The sequence below is a fragment of the Pelophylax lessonae genome (genome assembly GCF_965119305.1).
Source record: "Pelophylax lessonae genome assembly, chromosome: 2".
Lineage (NCBI taxonomy): Eukaryota > Metazoa > Chordata > Amphibia > Anura > Ranidae > Pelophylax > Pelophylax lessonae.
The window spans coordinates 326,814,241-326,833,550 of NC_138769.1; positions in this window are offsets into that span (position 1 = coordinate 326,814,241).

A 19,310-nucleotide genomic window follows, 5' to 3' on the forward strand; every position below is an offset into this window, starting at 1 on the left:
TTTGGAACATGGAATTTGGAACACGGAATTTGGAACACTGATTTTGGAACATGGAATTAGGAACACAGAACTCAAAATATGGAACACGGAACTCGGAATTTGGAAAGCGGAATTTGGAACACAGAGTTCGGAATTTGGAACACAGAGTTCGGAATTTGGAACACAGAGTTCGGAATTTGGAACACAGAGTTCGGAATTTGGAACACAGAGTTTGGAATTTGGAACACAGAATTCGGAATTTGGAACACAGAACTCAAAATTTGGAACACGGAACTCAAAATTTGGAACGCGGAATTTGGAACACGGAATTTGGAACATGAAATTTGGAACATGGAATTTAGAACACGAAACTATGAATTTGGATCATGGAATTTGGAATTTGGAACACGGATTTTGGAACACAGAATTTGGAATTTGGAACACGGAACTCAAAATTTGGAACACGGAATTTGGAACACAGAATTTGGAACATGGAATTCGGAATTTGGAACACGGAACTCGGAATTTGGAACATGGAATTTGGAACACGGAATTTGGAACACAGAATTTGGAATTTGGAACACGGAACTCAAAATTTGGAACACGGAACTCGGAATTTGGAATGTGGAATTTGGAACACGGAACACCGAACATGGAACACAGAATTAGGAACTCTGAAATTGGAACACAGAATTTGGAACACGGAACTCGGAATTTGGAACACTGAACGTAGAATTTGGAACTCAGATTTTGAAACACGGAACTTGGAATTTGGAACACTGAACGTAGAATATGGAACACGGAATTTGGAACACAGAACTCGAAATTTGGAACATGGAGCATAGAATTTTGAACATGGAATTTGGAACACAGAACTCGGAATTTGGAACATGGAATTCGAAATATGGAACACGGATTTTAGAAAACAGAATTTGGAATTTGGAACACGGAACTTGGAACATGGAACTCTAAACTTGGAACACAGAATTTGGAACACGGAACTCGGAATTTGGAACACGGAAATCGGAACTTGGAACACGGAATTTGGAACACAGAACTTGGAATTTGGAACACAGAACTCAGAATTTAGAACACAGAATTTAGAACACGGAATTTGGAACACAGAACTTGGAATTTGGAACACAGAACTCAGGATTTAGAACACAGAATTTGGAACACGGAACGTAGAATATGGAACACGGAATTGGAACACGGAGCTCGGAATTTGGAACACAGAATTCGGAACACAGAATTTGGAACATGGAACACTGAATTTGGAACACGGAACTCTGAATTTGGAACATGGAATTTGAAACACGGAATTTGGAACACAGAACTTGGAACACTGAACGTAGAATATGGAAAACTGAACGTAGAAAATGGAACTTGGAATTTAAAATTCAGAACTTGGAATTTGGAACACCGAAATTGGAAAACGGAACACGGAATTTGGAACACTGAATTTGGAACACAGAACTCGGAATTTGGAACTCAGAATTTGGAACACTGAACCTGGATTTTGGAACACTGAACCTGGATTTTGGAACATTGAACTGGAATATGGAACACAGAATTTGGAACACAGAACTCAGAATTTGGAACACGGAACTCAAAATTAGGATCACAGAATTTGGAACACAGAATTTGGAACATGGAATTCAGAATTTGGAACACGGAACTCGGAATCTGGAATTTGGAACACGGCACTCAAAATTTGGAACACGGAATTTGGAACACAGAATTTGGAACATGGAATTCGGAATTTGAAACACGGAACTCGGAATTTGGAACACTGATTTTGGAACATGGAATTAGGAACACAGAACTCAAAATATGGAACACGGAACTCGTAATTTGGAACACGGAACTCAGAATTTGGAACACGGAATATGGAATACAGAATTTGGAATTTGGAACACAGAATTTGGAATTTGGAACACAGAATTCGGAATTTGGAACACAGAACTCAAAATTTGGAACACGGAACTCAAAATTTGGATCGCGGAATTTGGAACACGGAATTTGGAACATGGAATTTAGAACACGAAACTATGAATTTGGAACACAGATTTTGGAACACAGAATTTGGAATTTGGAACACGGAACTCAAAATTTGGAACACGGAACTCGGAATTTGGAATGCGGAATTTGGAACACGGAACACCGAACATGGAACACAGAATTAGGAACTCTGAATTTGGAACACAGAATTTGGAACACGGAACTCGGAATTTGGAACACTGAACGTAGAATTTGGAACTCAGATTTTGAAACACGGAACTTGGAATTTGGAACACTGAACGTTGAATATGGAACACATAATTTGGAACACAGAACTCGAAATTTGGAACATGGAGCATAGAATTTTGAACATGGAATTTGGAACACAGAACTCTGAATTTGGAACATGGAATTCGAAATATGGAACACGGATTTTAGAAAACAGAATTTGGAATTTGGAACACGGAATTTGAAATACAGAATTTATTTGCAACTCGGAACATGGAATTTGGAACATGGAACCTTGAACACTGAACGTAGAATATGCAAAATGAACACTGAACGTAGAATATGCAAAATGAACACTGAATGTAGAATATGAAAAAAACTGAACGTAGAAAATGGAACTCGGAATTTAAAATACAGAACACGACATTTGGAACACGAAATTTGGAACACGGAACTCAGAATATGAAACACGGAACTCGGAATATAAAACACGGAACTCGGAATTTGGAACAGGGAACTCGGAATTTGGAACACGGAACTCGGAATTTGGAACACGGAATTTGGAACACAGAACTCGGAATTTGGAACACGGAATTCGGAATTTGGAACACGGAATTCGGAATTTGGAGCACTGAACGTAGAATTTGGAACTCGGATTTTAAAAAGCGGAACTCGGAATTTGGAACATGGAGCATGGAATTTGGAACACAGAACTCGGAATTTGGAACATGGAATTCGGAATATGGAACACGGATTTTGGAACACAGAATTTGGAACACGGAACTCGGAATTTGGAACACGGAACTTTGAACACTGAATGTAGAATATGGAAAACTGAACATAGAAAATGGAACTAGGAATTTAAAATACAGAACTCTGAATTTGGAACACGAAATTTGGAACAAGGAACTTGGAATTTGGAACACAGAACTCGGAATTTGGAACACAGAACTCGGAATTTGGAACACGGAACATGGAATTTGGAACATGGAACATGGAATTTGGAACACGGAACTCGGAATTTGAAACACAGAACTCGGAATTTGGAACACAGAACTCGGAATTTGGAACATGGAACATGGAGCATGGAATTTGGAACACAGAACTCGGAATTTGGAACACAGAACACGGAATTTGGAACACGGAACACGGAATTTGGAACACGGAACTTGGAATTTGGAACGCAGAACTTGGAATTTGGAACACGGAACTTGGTATTTGGTACACGGAACTTGGAATTTGGAACACGGAACACCGAATTTGGAACGCGGAATTTGGAACACGGAGCATGGAATTTGGAACACAGAACTCGGAATTTGGAACACGGAACATGGAATTTGGAACACGGAACTTGGAATTTGGAACACGGAACTTGGAATTTGGAACACGGAACTTGGAATTTGGAACTCGGAATTTGGAACACAGAACTCGGAATTTGGAACTCATAATTTGGAACACAGAATTTGGAACACAGAACTCGGAATTTGGAACACGGAACTTTGAACACTGAACGTAGAATATGGAAAACTGAACATAGAAAATGGAACTCGGAATTTAAAATACAGAACTCTGAATTTGGAACACGAAATTTGGAACACGGAACTTGGAATTTGGAACACAGAACTCGGAATTTGGAACATGGAACATGGAATTTGGAACATGGAACATGGAATTTGGAACACAGAATTCGGAATTTGGAACACAGAACTCGGAATTTGGAACACGGAACACGGAATTTGGAAAACGGAACAAGGATTTTGGAACACGGAATTTGGAACACAGAACTTGGAATTTGGAACACGGAATTTGGAACACGGAACACAGAATTTGGAACACAGAATATGGAACTCGGAATTTGGAACACAGAACTCAAAATTTGGAACACGGAACTCAGAATTTGGAACGTGGAATTTGGAACACGGAACTTGGAACACTGAACGTAGAATATGGAAAACTGAACGTAGAAAAAGGAACTCAGGATTTAAAATTCAGAACTTTGAATTTTGAACACAGAAATTGGAACACGGAACATGGAATTTGGAACACGGAACTCGGAATTTGGAACACGGAATTTGGAACACTGAACGCATAATTTGGAACATGGAACTCAGAATTTGGAACATTGAATTTGGAACACTGAACCTGGATTTTAGAACATTGAACTGGAAGATGGAACTCGGAATTGAAACCTCAAATTGGAACACTGAACTTGGGACATGGAACTCTGAATTTGGAACACTAAACTTGGGACACGGAACTCTGAATTTGGAACACTAAACTTGGGACACGGAACTCTGAATTTGGAACACTGAACTTGGGACACGGAACTTTGAATTTGGAACATGGAACACGGAATTTGGAACATGGAATTTAGAACACGAAACTATGAATTTAGAACATGGAATTCGGAATTTGGAACACGGAACTTGGAATTTGGAACACAAAATTTGGAACACGGAACTTGGAATTTGGAACACTGAACATAGAATTTGGAACTCGCATTTTGAAACACGGAACTCGGCATTTGGAACACTGAACGTAGAATATGGAACTCGGAATTTTAGAACTCGAAATTTGGAACATGGAGCATGGAATTTGGAACACGGAACTCGGAATTTTGACCACTGAACATAGAATTTGTAACTCGGATTTTGAAACACGGAACTCGGAATTTGGAACATGGAATTTGGAATATGGAACACGGAACTTTGAACACTGAACGTAGAATATGGAAAACTGAACATAGAAAATGGAACTCGGAATTTAAAATACAGAACTCTGATTTTGGAACACTTTATTTGGAACACGGAACTCGGAATTTAGAACACGGAACTTTGAACACTGAACGTAGAATATGGAAAACTGAACATAGAAAATGGAACTCGGAATTTAAAATACAGAACTCTGATTTTGGAACACTGAATTTGGAACACGGAACTCGGAATTTGGAAAGCGGAATTTGGAACACAGAGTTCGGAATTTGGAACACAGAGTTCGGAATTTGGAACACAGAGTTCGGAATTTGGAACACAGAGTTCGGAATTTGGAACACAGAATTCGGAATTTGGAACACAGAACTCAAAATTTGGAACACGGAACTCAAAATTTGGAACGCGGAATTTGGAACACGGAATTTGGAACATGAAATTTGGAACATGGAATTTAGAACACGAAACTATGAATTTGGATCATGGAATTCGGAATTTGGAACACGGATTTTGGAACACAGAATTTGGAATTTAGAACACGGAACTCAAAATTTGGAACACGGAACTCGGAATTTGGAATGTGGAATTTGGAACACGGAACACCGAACATGGAACACAGAATTAGGAACTCTGAAATTGGAACACAGAATTTGGAACATGGAACTCGGAATTTGGAACACTGAACGTAGAATTTGGAACTCAGATTTTGAAACACGGAACTTGGAATTTGGAACACTGAATGTAGAATATGGAACACGGAATTTGGAACACAGAACTCGAAATTTGGAACATGGAGCATAGAATTTTGAACATGGAATTTGGAACACAGAACTCGGAATTTGGAACATGGAATTCGAAATATGGAACACAGATTTTAGAAAACAGAATTTGGAATTTGGAACACGGAACTTGGAACATGGAACTCTAAACTTGGAACACAGAATTTGGAACACGGAACTCGGAATTTGGAACACGGAAATCGGAACTTGGAACACGGAATTTGGAACACAGAACTTGGAATTTGGAACACAGAACTCAGAATTTAGAACACAGAATTTAGAACACGGAATTTGGAACACAGAACTTGGAATTTGGAACACAGAACTCAGGATTTAGAACACAGAATTTGGAACACGGAACGTAGAATATGGAACACGGAATTGGAACACGGAGCTCGGAATTTGGAACACAGAATTCGGAACACGGAATTTGGAACATGGAACACTGAATTTGGAACACGGAACTCTGAATTTGGAACATGGAATTTGAAACACGGAATTTGGAACACAGAACTTGGAACACTGAACGTAGAATATGGAAAACTGAACGTAGAAAATGGAACTTGGAATTTAAAATTCAGAACTTGGAATTTGGAACACCGAAATTGGAAAACGGAACACGGAATTTGGAACACTGAATTTGGAACACGGAACTCGGAATTTGGAACTCAGAATTTGTAACACTGAACCTGGATTTTGGAACACTGAACCTGGATTTTGGAACATTGAACTGGAATATGGAACACAGAATTTGGAACACAGAACTCAGAATTTGGAACACGGAACTCAAAATTAGGATCACAGAATTTGGAACACAGAATTTGGAACATGGAATTCGGAATTTGGAACACGGAACTCGGAATCTGGAATTTGGAACACGGCACTCAAAATTTGGAACACGGAATTTGGAACACAGAATTTGGAACATGGAATTCGGAATTTGAAACACGGAACTCGGAATTTGGAACACTGATTTTGGAACATGGAATTAGGAACACAGAACTCAAAATATGGAACACGGAACTCGTAATTTGGAACACGGAACTCAGAATTTGGAACACGGAATATGCAATACAGAATTTGGAATTTGGAACACAGAATTTGGAATTTGGAACACAGAATTCGGAATTTGGAACACAGAACTCAAAATTTGGAACACGGAACTCAAAATTTGGATCGCGGAATTTGGAACATGGAATTTAGAACTTGGAATTTGGAACATGGAATTCAGAATTTGGAACACGGATTTTGGAACACCGAATTTGGGATTTGGAACACGGAATTTGGAACACTGAACTCTGAATTTGGAACACGGAACTCGGAATTTAGGAAACTGAACTCGCAATTTAGAACACGGAACTCGGAATTTAGAACACGGAATTTGGAATTTGGAACACGGAATTTGGAATACAGAATTTGTTATTTGGAACACGGAACTCGGAACATGGAATTTGGAACATGGAACTCGGAATTTGGAACATGGATCTCGGAATATGGAACACGGAACTCGGAATTTGGAACATGGAATTTGGAACATAGAACTCAGAAATTTGTAACACAGAACTCGGAATTTGGAACACTGAACTCGGATTTGAAACATAGAACTCGGAATCTGGAACTCTGAGTCTGGAACAAGGAATCTGGAACTCGGAGTCTGGAACACGGAACTTGGAACGCGGAGTTTGGAACACGGAACTCGGAATTTGGAACGCGGAATTTCGGAAAACGGAATACCGAATATGGAACACAGAATTTGGAACACAGAAATCAGAATTTGGAACACGGAACTCAAAATTAGGATCACAGAATTTGGAACATGGAATTCGGAATTTGGAACACGGAACTCGGAATCTGGAATTTGGAACACGGCACTCAAAATTTGGAACACGGAATTTGGAACACAGAATTTGGAACATGGAATTCGGAATTTGGAACACGGAACTCGGAATTTGGAACATGGAATTTGGAACACGGAATTTGGAACACTGATTTTGGAACATGGAATTAGGAACACAGAACTCAAAATATGGAACACGGAACTCGGAATTTGGAAAGCGGAATTTGGAACACAGAGTTCGGAATTTGGAACACAGAGTTCGGAATTTGGAACACAGAGTTCGGAATTTGGAACACAGAGTTTGGAATTTGGAACACAGAATTCGGAATTTGGAACACAGAACTCAAAATTTGGAACACGGAACTCAAAATTTGGAACGCGGAATTTGGAACACGGAATTTGGAACATGAAATTTGGAACATGGAATTTAGAACACGAAACTATGAATTTGGATCATGGAATTTGGAATTTGGAACACGGATTTTGGAACACAGAATTTGGAATTTGGAACACGGAACTCAAAATTTGGAACACGGAATTTGGAACACAGAATTTGGAACATGGAATTCGGAATTTGGAACACGGAACTCGGAATTTGGAACATGGAATTTGGAACACGGAATTTGGAACACAGAATTTGGAATTTGGAACACGGAACTCAAAATTTGGAACACGGAACTCGGAATTTGGAATGTGGAATTTGGAACACGGAACACCGAACATGGAACACAGAATTAGGAACTCTGAAATTGGAACACAGAATTTGGAACACGGAACTCGGAATTTGGAACACTGAACGTAGAATTTGGAACTCAGATTTTGAAACACGGAACTTGGAATTTGGAACACTGAACGTAGAATATGGAACACGGAATTTGGAACACAGAACTCGAAATTTGGAACATGGAGCATAGAATTTTGAACATGGAATTTGGAACACAGAACTCGGAATTTGGAACATGGAATTCGAAATATGGAACACGGATTTTAGAAAACAGAATTTGGAATTTGGAACACGGAACTTGGAACATGGAACTCTAAACTTGGAACACAGAATTTGGAACACGGAACTCGGAATTTGGAACACGGAAATCGGAACTTGGAACACGGAATTTGGAACACAGAACTTGGAATTTGGAACACAGAACTCAGAATTTAGAACACAGAATTTAGAACACGGAATTTGGAACACAGAACTTGGAATTTGGAACACAGAACTCAGGATTTAGAACACAGAATTTGGAACACGGAACGTAGAATATGGAACACGGAATTGGAACACGGAGCTCGGAATTTGGAACACAGAATTCGGAACACAGAATTTGGAACATGGAACACTGAATTTGGAACACGGAACTCTGAATTTGGAACATGGAATTTGAAACACGGAATTTGGAACACAGAACTTGGAACACTGAACGTAGAATATGGAAAACTGAACGTAGAAAATGGAACTTGGAATTTAAAATTCAGAACTTGGAATTTGGAACACCGAAATTGGAAAACGGAACACGGAATTTGGAACACTGAATTTGGAACACAGAACTCGGAATTTGGAACTCAGAATTTGGAACACTGAACCTGGATTTTGGAACACTGAACCTGGATTTTGGAACATTGAACTGGAATATGGAACACAGAATTTGGAACACAGAACTCGGATTTGAAACATAGAACTCGGAATCTGGAACTCTGAGTCTGGAACAAGGAATCTGGAACTCGGAGTCTGGAACACGGAACTTGGAACGCGGAGTTTGGAACACGGAACTCGGAATTTGGAACGCGGAATTTCGGAAAACGGAATACCGAATATGGAACACAGAATTTGGAACACAGAAATCAGAATTTGGAACACGGAACTCAAAATTAGGATCACAGAATTTGGAACATGGAATTCGGAATTTGGAACACGGAACTCGGAATCTGGAATTTGGAACACGGCACTCAAAATTTGGAACACGGAATTTGGAACACAGAATTTGGAACATGGAATTCGGAATTTGGAACACGGAACTCGGAATTTGGAACATGGAATTTGGAACACGGAATTTGGAACACTGATTTTGGAACATGGAATTAGGAACACAGAACTCAAAATATGGAACACGGAACTCGGAATTTGGAAAGCGGAATTTGGAACACAGAGTTCGGAATTTGGAACACAGAGTTCGGAATTTGGAACACAGAGTTCGGAATTTGGAACACAGAGTTTGGAATTTGGAACACAGAATTCGGAATTTGGAACACAGAACTCAAAATTTGGAACACGGAACTCAAAATTTGGAACGCGGAATTTGGAACACGGAATTTGGAACATGAAATTTGGAACATGGAATTTAGAACACGAAACTATGAATTTGGATCATGGAATTTGGAATTTGGAACACGGATTTTGGAACACAGAATTTGGAATTTGGAACACGGAACTCAAAATTTGGAACACGGAATTTGGAACACAGAATTTGGAACATGGAATTCGGAATTTGGAACACGGAACTCGGAATTTGGAACATGGAATTTGGAACACGGAATTTGGAACACAGAATTTGGAATTTGGAACACGGAACTCAAAATTTGGAACACGGAACTCGGAATTTGGAATGTGGAATTTGGAACACGGAACACCGAACATGGAACACAGAATTAGGAACTCTGAAATTGGAACACAGAATTTGGAACACGGAACTCGGAATTTGGAACACTGAACGTAGAATTTGGAACTCAGATTTTGAAACACGGAACTTGGAATTTGGAACACTGAACGTAGAATATGGAACACGGAATTTGGAACACAGAACTCGAAATTTGGAACATGGAGCATAGAATTTTGAACATGGAATTTGGAACACAGAACTCGGAATTTGGAACATGGAATTCGAAATATGGAACACGGATTTTAGAAAACAGAATTTGGAATTTGGAACACGGAACTTGGAACATGGAACTCTAAACTTGGAACACAGAATTTGGAACACGGAACTCGGAATTTGGAACACGGAAATCGGAACTTGGAACACGGAATTTGGAACACAGAACTTGGAATTTGGAACACAGAACTCAGAATTTAGAACACAGAATTTAGAACACGGAATTTGGAACACAGAACTTGGAATTTGGAACACAGAACTCAGGATTTAGAACACAGAATTTGGAACACGGAACGTAGAATATGGAACACGGAATTGGAACACGGAGCTCGGAATTTGGAACACAGAATTCGGAACACAGAATTTGGAACATGGAACACTGAATTTGGAACACGGAACTCTGAATTTGGAACATGGAATTTGAAACACGGAATTTGGAACACAGAACTTGGAACACTGAACGTAGAATATGGAAAACTGAACGTAGAAAATGGAACTTGGAATTTAAAATTCAGAACTTGGAATTTGGAACACCGAAATTGGAAAACGGAACACGGAATTTGGAACACTGAATTTGGAACACAGAACTCGGAATTTGGAACTCAGAATTTGGAACACTGAACCTGGATTTTGGAACACTGAACCTGGATTTTGGAACATTGAACTGGAATATGGAACACAGAATTTGGAACACAGAACTCAGAATTTTGAACACGGAACTCAAAATTAGGATCACAGAATTTGGAACACAGAATTTGGAACATGGAATTCGGAATTTGGAACACGGAACTCGGAATCTGGAATTTGGAACACGGCACTCAAAATTTGGAACACGGAATTTGGAACACAGAATTTGGAACATGGAATTCGGAATTTGAAACACGGAACTCGGAATTTGGAACACTGATTTTGGAACATGGAATTAGGAACACAGAACTCAAAATATGGAACACGGAACTCGTAATTTGGAACACGGAACTCAGAATTTGGAACACGGAATATGGAATACAGAATTTGGAATTTGGAACACAGAATTTGGAATTTGGAACACAGAATTCGGAATTTGGAACACAGAACTCAAAATTTGGAACACGGAACTCAAAATTTGGATCGCGGAATTTGGAACACGGAATTTGGAACATGGAATTTAGAACACGAAACTATGAATTTGGAACATGGAATTCGGAATTTGGAACACAGATTTTGGAACACAGAATTTGGAATTTGGAACACGGAACTCAAAATTTGGAACACGGAACTCGGAATTTGGAATGCGGAATTTGGAACACGGAACACCGAACATGGAACACAGAATTAGGAACTCTGAATTTGGAACACAGAATTTGGAACACGGAACTCGGAATTTGGAACACTGAACGTAGAATTTGGAACTCAGATTTTGAAACACGGAACTTGGAATTTGGAACACTGAACGTTGAATATGGAACACATAATTTGGAACACAGAACTCGAAATTTGGAACATGGAGCATAGAATTTTGAACATGGAATTTGGAACACAGAACTCTGAATTTGGAACATGGAATTCGAAATATGGAACACGGATTTTAGAAAACAGAATTTGGAATTTGGAACACGGAATTTGAAATACAGAATTTATTTGCAACTCGGAACATGGAATTTGGAACATGGAACTTTGAACACTGAACGTAGAATATGCAAAATGAACACTGAACGTAGAATATGCAAAATGAACACTGAATGTAGAATATGAAAAAAACTGAACGTAGAAAATGGAACTCGGAATTTAAAATACAGAACACGACATTTGGAACACGAAATTTGGAACACGGAACTCAGAATATGAAACACGGAACTCGGAATATAAAACACGGAACTCGGAATTTGGAACAGGGAACTCGGAATTTGGAACACGGAACTCGGAATTTGGAACACGGAATTTGGAACACAGAACTCGGAATTTGGAACACGGAATTCGGAATTTGGAACACGGAATTCGGAATTTGGAGCACTGAACGTAGAATTTGGAACTCGGATTTTAAAAAGCGGAACTCGGAATTTGGAACATGGAGCATGGAATTTGGAACACAGAACTCGGAATTTGGAACATGGAATTCGGAATATGGAACACGGATTTTGGAACACAGAATTTGGAACACGGAACTCGGAATTTGGAACACGGAACTTTGAACACTGAATGTAGAATATGGAAAACTGAACATAGAAAATGGAACTAGGAATTTAAAATACAGAACTCTGAATTTGGAACACGAAATTTGGAACAAGGAACTTGGAATTTGGAACACAGAACTCGGAATTTGGAACACAGAACTCGGAATTTGGAACACGGAACATGGAATTTGGAACATGGAACATGGAATTTGGAACACGGAACTCGGAATTTGAAACACAGAACTCGGAATTTGGAACACAGAACTCGGAATTTGGAACATGGAACATGGAGCATGGAATTTGGAACACAGAACTCGGAATTTGGAACACAGAACACGGAATTTGGAACACGGAACACGGAATTTGGAACACGGAACTTGGAATTTGGAACGCAGAACTTGGAATTTGGAACACGGAACTTGGTATTTGGTACACGGAACTTGGAATTTGGAACACGGAACACCGAATTTGGAACGCGGAATTTGGAACACGGAGCATGGAATTTGGAACACAGAACTCGGAATTTGGAACACGGAACATGGAATTTGGAACACGGAACTTGGAATTTGGAACACGGAACTTGGAATTTGGAACACGGAACTTGGAATTTGGAACTCGGAATTTGGAACACAGAACTCGGAATTTGGAACTCATAATTTGGAACACAGAATTTGGAACACGGAACTCGGAATTTGGAACACGGAACTTTGAACACTGAACGTAGAATATGGAAAACTGAACATAGAAAATGGAACTCGGAATTTAAAATACAGAACTCTGAATTTGGAACACGAAATTTGGAACACGGAACTTGGAATTTGGAACACAGAACTCGGAATTTGGAACATGGAACATGGAATTTGGAACATGGAACATGGAATTTGGAACACAGAATTCGGAATTTGGAACACAGAACTCGGAATTTGGAACACGGAACACGGAATTTGGAAAACGGAACAAGGATTTTGGAACACGGAATTTGGAACACAGAACTTGGAATTTGGAACACGGAATTTGGAACACGGAACACAGAATTTGGAACACAGAATATGGAACTCGGAATTTGGAACACAGAACTCAAAATTTGGAACACGGAACTCAGAATTTGGAACGTGGAATTTGGAACACGGAACTTGGAACACTGAACGTAGAATATGGAAAACTGAACGTAGAAAAAGGAACTCAGGATTTAAAATTCAGAACTTTGAATTTTGAACACAGAAATTGGAACACGGAACATGGAATTTGGAACACGGAACTCGGAATTTGGAACACGGAATTTGGAACACTGAACGCATAATTTGGAACATGGAACTCAGAATTTGGAACATTGAATTTGGAACACTGAACCTGGATTTTAGAACATTGAACTGGAAGATGGAACTCGGAATTGAAACCTCAAATTGGAACACTGAACTTGGGACATGGAACTCTGAATTTGGAACACTAAACTTGGGACACGGAACTCTGAATTTGGAACACTGAACTTGGGACACGGAACTCTGAATTTGGAACACTGAACTTGGGACACAGAACTTTGAATTTGGAACATGGAACACGGAATTTGGAACATGGAATTTAGAACACGAAACTATGAATTTGGAACATGGAATTCGGAATTTGGAACACGGAACTTGGAATTTGGAACACAAAATTTGGAACACGGAACTTGGAATTTGGAACACTGAACATAGAATTTGGAACTCGGATTTTGAAACACGGAACTCGGCATTTGGAACACTGAACGTAGAATATGGAACTCGGAATTTTAGAACTCGAAATTTGGAACATGGAGCATGGAATTTGGAACACGGAACTCGGAATTTTGACCACTGAACATAGAATTTGTAACTCGGAATTTGAAACACGGAACTCGGAATTTGGAACATGGAATTTGGAATATGGAACACGGAACTTTGAACACTGAACGTAGAATATGGAAAACTGAACATAGAAAATGAAACTCGGAATTTAAAATACAGAACTCTGATTTTGGAACACTGAATTTGGAACACGGAACTCGGAATTTAGAACACGGAACTTTGAACACTGAACGTAGAATATGGAAAACTGAACATAGAAAATGGAACTCGGAATTTAAAATACAGAACTCTGAATTTGGAACACGAAATTTGGAACACGGAACTTGGAATTTGGAACACGGAATTTGGAACACGGAACACAGGATTTGGAACACAGAACTCAGATTTTGGAATGCAGAACTTGGAACACGAAACTTGGAACACTGAACATAGAATATGGAAAACTGAACGTAGAAAAAGGAACTCGGGATTTAAAATTCAGAACTTTGAATTTGGAACACGGAACTTGGAACACTGAACGTAGAATATGGAAAACTGAACATAGAAAAAGAAACTCAGGATTTAAAATTCAGAACTTTGAATTTTGAACACAGAAATTGGAACACGGAACATGGAATTTGGAACACGGAACATGGAATACAGAACTCAGAATTTGGAACACGGAACGCATAATTTGGAACACGGAACTCAGAATTTGGAACACGGAACTCAGAATTTGGAACACGGAACTCGGAATTTGGAACACGGAATTTGGAACACGGAACTCGGAATTTGGAACACGGAACTTTGAACACTGAACGTAGAATATGGAAAACTGAACATAGAAAATGGAACTCGGAATTTAAAATACAGAACTCTGAATTTGGAACACGAAATTTGGAACACGGAACTTGGAATTTAAAACACAGAACTCGGAATTTGGAACACGGAACATGGAATTTGGAACATGAAATTTGGAACACGGAACTTGGAATTTGGAACACAGAACTCGGAATTTGGAACACAGAATTTGGAACACGGAATTTGGAACACGGAACATGGAATTTGGAACACGGAACTTGGAATTTGGAACACGGAACTCGGAATTTGGAACACAGAACTCGTAATTTGGAACTCAGAATTTGGAACACAGAATTTGGAACACGGAACTCTGAATTTGGAACACGGAACTTTGAACACTGAACGTAGAATATGGAAAACTGAACATAGAAAATGGAACTCGGAAATTAAAATACAGAACTCTGAATTTGGAACACGAAATTTGGAACACGGAACTTGGAATTTGGAACACAGAACTCGGAATTTGGAACACGGAACATGGAATTTGGAACACGGAACTCGGAATTTGGAACACAGAACTTGGAATTTGGAAAACAGAACTCGGAATTTGGAACACGGAATTTGGAACACGGAACAAGGATTTTTGAACACGGAATTTGGAACACAGAACTTGGAATTTGGAACACGGAATTTGGAACACGGAATATGGAACTCGAAATTTGGAACACAGAACTCAAAATTTGGAACACGGAACTCAGAATTTGGAACGTGAAATTTGGAACACGGAACTTGGAACACTGAACATAGAATATGGAAAACTGAACGTAGAAAAAGGAACTCAGGATTTAAAATTCAGAACTTTGAATTTGGAACACAGAAATTCGAACACGGAACATGGAATTTGGAACACGGAACTCAGAATTTGGAACACTGAATTTGGAACACGGAGTTTGGAACACGGAACACATAATTTGGAACATGGAACTCAGAATTTGGAACATTGAACTTGGGACACGGAACTTTGAATTTGGCACACGGAATTTGGAACATGGAATTTAGAACACGAAACTATGAATTTGGAACATGGAATTCGGAATTTGGAACACGGATTTTGGAACACAGAATTTGCAATTTGGAACACAGAACTCATAATTTGGAACACGGAACTCGGAATTTGGAACACGTAACACCGAACATGGAACACAGAATATGGAATTTGGAACACTGAACGTAGAATATGCAAAAAACTGAACGTAGAAAATGGAACTCGGAATTTAAAATACAGAACTCAAAATTTGGAACTCGGAATATGAAACACGAAACTCGGAATATGAAACACGGAACTCGGAATATGAAACACGGAACTCAGAATTTGAAACACGGAACTCAGAATTTGGAACACGGAACTCGGAATTCGGAACTCGGAATTTAGAACACGGAACTCAGAATTTGGAACACGGTACTCGGAATTTGGAACACGGTACTCGGAATTTGGAACACGGGAACTCGGAACACGGATTTTGGAACACGGAATTCGGAATTTGGAACACAGAATTTGGAACACGGAACTCGGAATTTGGAGCACTGAACGTAGAATTTCGAACTCGGATTTTGGAACACGGAACTCGGAATTTGGAACACAGAATTTGGAACACGGAATTTGGAGCACTGAACGTAGAATTTGGAACTCGGATTTTGAAACATGAAACACGGAACACGGAACTCGGAATTTGGAACACTGAACGTAGAATATGGAACTCGGAATTTGGAACACAGAACTCAAAATTTGGAACACAGAACTCGGAATTTGGAACACAGAACTCGGAATTTGGAACACGGAAATCGGAATATGGAACACGGATTTTGGAACACGGATTTTGGAACACAGAATTTGGAACACGGAACTCGGAATTTGGAACACGGAACTCGGAATTTGGAACGCTGAACTCGGAATTTGGAAAGCGGAACTCGGAATTTGGAACACGGAACTTTGAACACTGAACGTAGAATATGGAAAACTGAACATAGAAAATGGAACTCAGAATTTAAAATACCGAACTCTGAATTTGGAACATGAAATTTGGAACACGGAACTTGGAATTTGGAACATAGAACTCGGAATTTGGAACAAGGAACATGGAATTTGGAACACGGAACATGGAATTTGGAACACGGAACACGGAATTTGGAACACGGAATTTGGAACACGGAATATGGAACACGGAATTTGGAACTCGGAGTTTGGAACACAGAACTCAAAATTTGGAACACAGAACTCAGAATTTGGAACGTGGAATTTGGAACACGGAACTTGGAACACTGAACATAGAATATGGAAAACTGAACATAGAAAAAGGAACTCAGGATTTTAAATTCAGAACTTTGAATTTGGAACACAGAAATTGGAAAACAGAACATGGAATTTGGAACACGGAACTCAGAATTTGGAACACGGAATTTGGAACACGGAATTTGGAACACGGAATTTGGAACACTGAATTTGGAACACGGAATTTGGAACACGGAACGCATAATTTGGAACATGGAACTCAGAATTTGGAACATTGAATTTGGAACACTGAACCTGGATTTTAGAACATTGAACTGGAAGATGGAACTCGGAATTGAAACCTCAAATTGGAACACTGAACTTGGGACATGGAACTCTGAATTTGGAACACTAAACTTGGGACACGGAACTCTGAATTTGGAACACTAAACTTGGGACACGGAACTCTGAATTTGGAACACTGAACTTGGGACACCGAACTTTGAATTTGGAACATGGAACTCTGAATTTGGAACACAGAACACGGAATTTGGAACATGGAATTTAGAACACGAAACTATGAATTTGGAACATGAATTTGGAACACGGATTTTGGAACACAGAATTTGGAATTTGGAACACGGAACTCGGAATTTGGAACACAGAATTTGGAACACGGAACTCGGAATTTGGAACTTGGAATTTGGAACACTGAACACTGAACATAGAATTTGAAACTCGGATTTTGAAACACGGAACTCGGCATTTGGAACACTGAATGTAGATTATGGAACTCGGAATTTTAGAACTCGAAATTTGGAACATGGAGCATGGAATTTGGAACTCGGAATTTGGAACACAGAACTCGGAATTTGGAACACGGAACACGGAATTTGGGACACGGAACACGGAACATGGGATTTGGAACATGGAACTTGGAATTTGGAACACGGAACTTGGAATTTGGAACACGGAACTTGGAATTTGGAACGCGGAACTTGGAATTTGGAACACGGAACTTGGAATTTGGAACACGGAATTTGGAACACGGAATTTGGAACATGGAGCATGGAATTTGAAACACAGAACTCAGAATTTGGAACACAGAACTCGGAATTTGGAACATGGAATTTGAAACACGGAATTTGGAACACAGAACTTGGAACACTGAACGTAGAATATGGAAAACTGAACGTAGAAAATGGAACTTGGAATTTAAAATTCAGAACTTGGAATTTGGAACACCGAAATTGGAAAACGGAACACGGAATTTGGAACACTGAATTTGGAACACAGAACTCGGAATTTGGAACTCAGAATTTGGAACACTGAACCTGGATTTTGGAACACTGAACCTGGATTTTGGAACATTGAACTGGAATATGGAACACAGAATTTGGAACACAGAACTCAGAATTTGGAACACGGAACTCAAAATTAGGATCACAGAATTTGGAACACAGAATTTGGAACATGGAATTCGGAATTTGGAACACGGAACTCGGAATCTGGAATTTGGAACACGGCACTCAAAATTTGGAACACGGAATTTGGAACACAGAATTTGGAACATGGAATTCGGAATTTGAAACACGGAACTCGGAATTTGGAACACTGATTTTGGAACATGGAATTAGGAACACAGAACTCAAAATATGGAACACGGAACTCGTAATTTGGAACACGGAACTCAGAATTTGGAACACGGAATATGGAATACAGAATTTGGAATTTGGAACACAGAATTTGGAATTTGGAACACAGAATTCGGAATTTGGAACACAGAACTCAAAATTTGGAACACGGAACTCAAAATTTGGATCGCGGAATTTGGAACACGGAATTTGGAACATGGAATTTAGAACACGAAACTATGAATTTGGAAC